Genomic DNA, 6,311 nt, shown 5'->3' with positions numbered 1-6,311 from the left:
CGGCCGCCCGGTGGGAGGCCGGGACACCGGGGAAGGCGCCGGCTCCGTCTGTCGCTGCGGGTGGACGTGCCGTGGGGGCCGGTAGGGCTGTAGGTAGCGGGTGGTCCGGGCACCTGTACCCAGAGGTACCGTAGAGGCGTGCGTTGGGTCTGGGGGGGGGGTGTGTCTGCCAGCACCCCGCCTTGCTGTCAGAGACCTGCCGTGAGGTGATGAGCGCCGTGGAAGGGGGCAGTGGCCTTTCGGGACCCCCCCCTCGTCTGTTCAGAGCGGCTGATGCCGAGGAAATACAGTTACTTTTTTAATGTCAAATAAATAAGGTGTTCGCGAAGTAGCCAGGGTATCGGTGGGAGTGGTTGCCTGCCGCCTTAGGGTTCGTATCTGCTGCTTTTTCTGTATATTAAGGAATTAGGGGTAGGGTGAAGAAAGAAGCTTTGGCCAGCCTGCGGTGACGGCTGCTGCGATAGATGGGAGTCCAGGGGCAGGGCTCGGGATGTGTTACCTGTGAGTATTGCTGCTGGGGGAAGCATACGGCCGGGGAGATGCTTGCTCTGCCTGGAGGATTTCTATTAATATCAATGTATGTCTCATATGGCTGTAGGTGGGCCATATGGATCCTTCCTGCACCCATAAGAGGCAGCCTGAGTGCACCGGCAAGCTGATGTGTGAAACTTAGGTCCATCGGGAGCTGGAAGAGCGTAGCAGAAGTTACCCAGGTGTCCTTATCTGGCCTTTCTAGTCCGCAAAATGTATGCGATCAATTTCTGCATGTGTTAGGTTTCGTTTTTTAAATCAGATTATGGCTGTGAAAAAAAGCATGCTGTGCTAGGTTTTAGGTGAACCAGCAAATACCATCCTTGAGAGCATGAAGCTGGAAGTGCCAGCTCCACTGCTGCAGCTTGGAGTCTGTGGGGAGAAGAAAAGACCACGGGCAGCAGCTAGAGGAGGCGCAGCTGAAAGCTTAAAAGGTCCTTGTTTTTCCAAGAACTTATTTTATTTGTAAAGTTGCAGTCTCAGAGCTGAACTTAAAGTAGAGGGGGAGAGAGGATAAGTATCCTATTTTTATTCCCAAGTTATAATGGATTTTCCCTTTATATCAATTTGGACAGAGATCAAAGGTATAATAGGGCCCTGCTGCACTAATTTTTGGTTGCTGTTGCACTTTGCATTACCTCAGAGTGGAAAAATAAGTGTGTGGCAATTTATTAATACCTCTGCTATTTCTGCCTGTTGTTTACCTGGATGATTTTTTTTGTCCAGCTACCCTGAATGTACAGATGCAGTAAGTGTTTGTGGAAAATTGCATGCGTGGTTTGGAAACGAGCACTCTCATATGCAATAACCAGCCTTGAGAATTAAAGCTGAGCCGAGGTGATCAGTGGTGGGGTGGCAGTTACTGCTTTTTGCGAACCGTTGTTTAGGGCTACTGTGCTTTCTATTGGAGGTTTCCTTTTGTAACCCTAAGCACTGGCAGCACCAGCTTTCTGCATGAAGGTTGCTGTTGAATACAAGTTCTGCTTTGGGCAACAAGACAAATGGGTTGTGCGGAGTATGTTCAGCCCGTGAGATGTGAGTCTGTGCGAGCCGGTTGCTGGCTGGAAATTAAACCCTCCTTGAGGTGTAAGTCCCTGGGCAGATTTTTAGAAACAGTCCTAGAACCTCAGTTGCTTACCAGCTGTTGATTGTGCAGAACTTTTTTAACTGGAGTGCGTTCTCTCATCTGCCTGTGGCTTAAGAGTTGGGAAACCCAAGAGGGTGTCTAGCTGATGTAGTGGAGCTTGTGGGCCAAATTCGGAGGGAGCAGGAAAGGTGCAGGATTTCAGGAAGGGAAGCGTGTCAGGGATTTTGTGAAAGTGGTGGGTTGTCTTTGAGAGAGCTTTGGCTACAAAGGTTCTCTTCAAACTCAGTGTTCTCACCTAGGGGAAGGAGAATTCAGTGCTGCTTTGTGTGGCTTTTCTTCATAGTATTTTTCTGCTGAAGGTTTGATGACCAGGTGTCTGAGAAGTTTGGGATCGCTGCTCGTCTCTGCTTCGAGGAGTTGTTGACATCGCTGCTCTGGAAAACTTAACAGAACTCTTGGGTGAAGCTTATTTTGTTGTGAATTTCTTACCTGTGTAAAAAGCTGAAGAAAAGATTTTTAACACCCGCCCAAGTATATTTTGGTCTGCATACTTTTTTTTTTTTTTCCCCCAAAAAAGGCTGTGGAGGACAATGCTTTTACTGAGACTGTACTTTGCTCTTTCTCAGTTGTTCATTTTTACCCACAGTTCCCCCAGGGAAGCTCTCATGATGTTTGAGATAAGCCTTATAAAAATGGCTGGTTACATTTGGGCTCATTCCTGTGTTATGAGACTGCCGCTTGGGTTCTTGTTTAGGCGTGGGGTGCTTCTGGAAATGAAGAGAGATTTTGCATGTATCAGAGTTCTTTGTTTTGGGATTGGGGTTTTTTTTTTGTGTGGTCAGAGCCCAAGTTACTGAAGAAAGACAACCCGGTTGCCCTGCGGGGCAGGGAGCATCCCTTATATGCTGCCGCTGGCAGCAGTGCGGGGTCTCCATGTGCCCATAAATACTGCAGGGGACAGCTCGATTCCCCAGGGCTGCTCCGTGCAGAGCTGAGGGCACCCATTTACGGAGGGATGGGGAGATGCCGCTGTGTGGATGTGTGAAGACGTGGGGTGGGTTATGGCAGCTGGAGGAGTCACCTGGTCTTGCTTGTTCACGCCAGTGCTATTTTATGTGCGCTGGTGAAAGCTGCAGATATGTCTATGCTAGCCCGTCCTGGGATAACCAAGTTGTTGGAGTGTGGGACCACCGAGGCAGGAGTTGATGCAGATGCTGCAGCCAGTGATAACGTGAAGATGCTGCGAGAGAGGGGGACGAACGGTGGCAGTGTGTGAGGTGTCCCCAGGTACGCAGCTCTCCCTAGGAAGCAGTGTCGGGGGGCATACGGCACCAGGCTTTGTCTGGAGCAGAGCTGGGGAGAGAAGTGCAGCGGAAGGAGGCTGGAGTGGGCTGTGACTCCCCAGCTCTGTGCAGGAGGGAGCATGATTGAAACAGAGAAGGAAAAACATTTTACGTTATACCCGTCACCCCTCCACCGAGGAAATGAGGCTTTGGGCATATGCTATTGATCACCCTTTTTTACGTAGGTTATTCCTGTCTCCATTTCTTTAAGAGGCAGGCGACGTCTGGGTTTGTTCAGGGTTTTTTTGTCTTTTGTCCCTTGCTTTCCAAGTTGTGCAGATCCTGCGTAGGCTAAATGGGGAGAGCGGAGGGGAGGAGACTTGTGTAATGAAGGAGGAGGGGAGAGGGCCTGGGCTTGCAGTCGGTCTCTCCTTAAGAATATAAGACAGGAAACAAAGGGTGAGCTGCACATGGAGACCAGCGGGCACCTGGCAGCGCCTGGCCCTTCAATAGCCTGCCACGCATTCAGCTTAATCCGCACCCAAAAAGTCTGTGAATAACAAATGAGGGTGGCTTGGGTTTGGGCATACCACCCCTCGGTCCTCTTCGGGTCCGTTTTGTTAGTGCCGAGGCAGGCTGCGCAAGCAGATAATGTGTTGGAGCTTTTGATGGACGAGCATGTAAAATCGTTTGCAACTTTGCAGTTGCCTTGCTTTTCGTAACATGGTGAAGTGTGAAAGACCTTAATTCAGGAACCAAGTACAGCGCGCTCACAGTATTGGTGTCTGCAGTGTTTAGAAGAGGTTGGGTTTTGCAGCTTTGTACCAAGATGTCTCTCTTCTGGGTCTCTTCAAAATCTTTGCCTATCAAAAACAGGAGTGCAGAGCAAAGCTTTTGCTCTGGAGTGGAAGGAGGTAAATTTTGTATGTTGTGACATTTAAAGGGCACCCAAGCATTTTAACGATGTTCAGCATTCATAAACGCTGGTTTACTGTTTCTGTGCCTTGTGATGTGCAGCAAGCAATCCTGCTGCTCGAGTTTTGTGGGTTTTTTTTGGCTGCCTCCCCGCAATCCCCTCCTCCTTTGATCCTCTCAGGTGTCTGTAGGTGCCCTCAATGGCTGCGTCCTGCCAAGCATGCTCCTGCCAGAGGGACCCCAGGAGCTCCAGAACACACCAGCCACCTCCTTTCTGTTTGTGTTTACTGAGCAAGTTTACTGTCAGCTTTGAGTTGTAGCTTTGTTTCCCGGTCTGCCGTTGTTCGGAGAAGCTTGGTATGGTATTGCCTTTTTCAAGACATAATCAGAATAAAAGTTTTTCTTCTGAACATTTCAGTGCTTTTCCTTTGGGCCAAGCTTCCCCAGGAAGAGACAGGACTCTGAGTCATTTCAGGTGGGTTTTTTTAGACATATGTGGACTTTGAGCAGCTTTTCAGATCCATTGCAAAATTACTAGAACACATACTAAACAAAAAAGCTGAAGGGCTATGTTCATTTAAAATACTGTCTCTGAGTATATTGGGCTCTGTTGTTCTGGAAGTTATGCTGCACTTCTAAGTGCACAATTTACTGTAATGTATTATTTTTAAAATTACTAGGACACCAAACTGTAAATTGGAGCTGCGGATCTTGGAAGAGGAAGCAGTGTCGTATTCTTCATATAGTAAGAGTTTCTCTCCTTGGCTTTGCTGATGGCAGCGATGGCTCTGGCCTAAAAGCTGCTGGAGTTGGTTATCTGGATTGAGGCATATAACTCCCTTTTATATTTTTAAAAAGTAGTTTCAAATTTGAGTCTGGACCCAGTCTCTGTTCCTATCTGCTTGTTCCTACTCTCTGTGTCATCTTCTGGCCCAAGTGTTTGTGCAGCTCCGTATTGAACTGCTCCAGCTGAGGAATAATCAGTGATAAAGTGTTTCCTCCTCTTCTCCCTGCTCTCTAAAGATGGATTATTTTTCCCATCTGGTTAACTGTGCATTTGCATGAACGCTTTCATGCTTGAGCAGTGGTGGTGGCAGGGAGTAGATACGGGTCAAGATAAGCAGCTTGGGAGCAATCGAGGCCAGGAGCTTGCTAAGCAGATGCTGTGTGGGGGATGACCACAACCTTTTGGTCATAAGTCCTTCGAGAGACTTTTTTAGATTTCAGTTTAGTATAATTCATATTAACCTTGTCTCTCAGTTTTTTGGAGAGCTTTTAATACTTTGGCTCTTTCTGGTTTTTTAATCTTTTGTTTTTGTATACAGAGTCTGACTTGGACTAACTGGTTTGCCACTGTCCCACACTAGAAATTCTGCCCTTAATGCTGTTTTTTCAGACCTTTCCCCTAATAAAGGCTTCAGGGAAGCAGATAATGTGTTGAAAAGAGGCTTTTTCCTTTGAGTTTTTTCTTTTGAGAAGACTCTAGAGAGGTTGTTAGTACCTTACCACTGCGACCACCACCACTGTGGTAGTGGGGTCTATGCTGCTGAAATAATAGTATTTCTTTCCTCTCATCCTGTGACAACTTTATTATTTCAAGTTATTCTTGGCCTTCAAGTAGAAACCTTGCAACAAGTAGCCTGCATTTCTGGCTTAAGGAATAACAGAAGAAAACCTTAATCACAGAGCTCCAACTGTCCTCAGAAAGCATTTGAACATCATTGATGTTGATTTGTCTCCAGCAGGTATAAGCTGCATTGATACCATTTCTCTCCTCAGTAGAGAAAACAGGGACTCTAATATGTAGGTACTGCTTCTAGTCATCTGAAGTTCAACCCTTCGATATTGTGAGGTTGCTCTGGACTGAGTTGTGGAACTCAAGGGTGCCACCACCGTGTACAATGGGCAACCCATTAGTGAGGTCTCACTGGGATGTGACCGTACATCTGCTAAATGAGATCCTTGGTACATCGAGAGCAGAGGGTATTTGTAGGCTAGGGAGGAGATCACCCTGCTTCCATGCACTATGGCTGAAAAAAATGTTCTAACACTACTAACTGCTCTCTAAAAGAAGAAAATAGATAAATAGGGGTGGGGTGGTAACTGGCATTTTTGGTCTTAAAATGCCTTTCACCCAACTAACGTGTGTTTAGTATGATAGATGTATGTGGAGTGAGCTTCTACTAGATGGGTACTAAGATTGAATATGCAGGTTGCAGGAAACCAGAAATAAGAGAAATGAAGGGAATGGAGGTGTTGTTATTATGCTAAATGAGAATGTGAAGAATACTTTGTGGTTATTGTCTGTATAGTTCTGCACTGCAGTCATAACACATTGACTTATTTTTGCTTTATGCATAAGAAATAAAAGAGCTTGCCTAGCATTGCTTTTTGTAGTAGTGCAAAAGGTTATGCTATAATATTAAAAAAATAAAAAAGAAAAAAAACAACAAGGAGTTGGAGTAAGTTGTGCCTGCTTGCCAGGTTGTAGTCTT

General features: G+C 46.6%; 1 protein-coding gene across 3 annotated transcripts in view; it reads left to right on the top strand.

The window, feature by feature from the left end:
* The first annotated feature begins 422 nt into the window (after positions 1–422).
* Positions 423–6,311, top strand: part of MBD3 (methyl-CpG binding domain protein 3) — a 15,956-nt gene continuing 10,067 nt past the window's right edge. Inside the window, exons 1-2 of one of the 3 annotated variants that reach the window (XM_010566586.1) lie at positions 423–501; positions 599–746. The gene's annotated coding sequence lies outside the window, so the exon portion shown is untranslated. Of the gene's footprint in view, positions 502–598; positions 747–4,234; positions 4,292–4,496; positions 4,562–6,311 lie in introns of those variants that run through there. The other 2 variants (XM_010566589.1, XM_010566588.1) reach the window with 2 other exon arrangements.

The sequence above is a fragment of the Haliaeetus leucocephalus genome, unplaced genomic scaffold (assembly GCF_000737465.1).
Source record: "Haliaeetus leucocephalus isolate CR32 unplaced genomic scaffold, Haliaeetus_leucocephalus-4.0 Scaffold215, whole genome shotgun sequence".
Taxonomy (NCBI): Eukaryota; Metazoa; Chordata; class Aves; order Accipitriformes; family Accipitridae; genus Haliaeetus; species Haliaeetus leucocephalus.
Note: the sequence above shows the minus strand (reverse complement) of the source record. Positions and strands in the feature narration are given on the sequence as shown.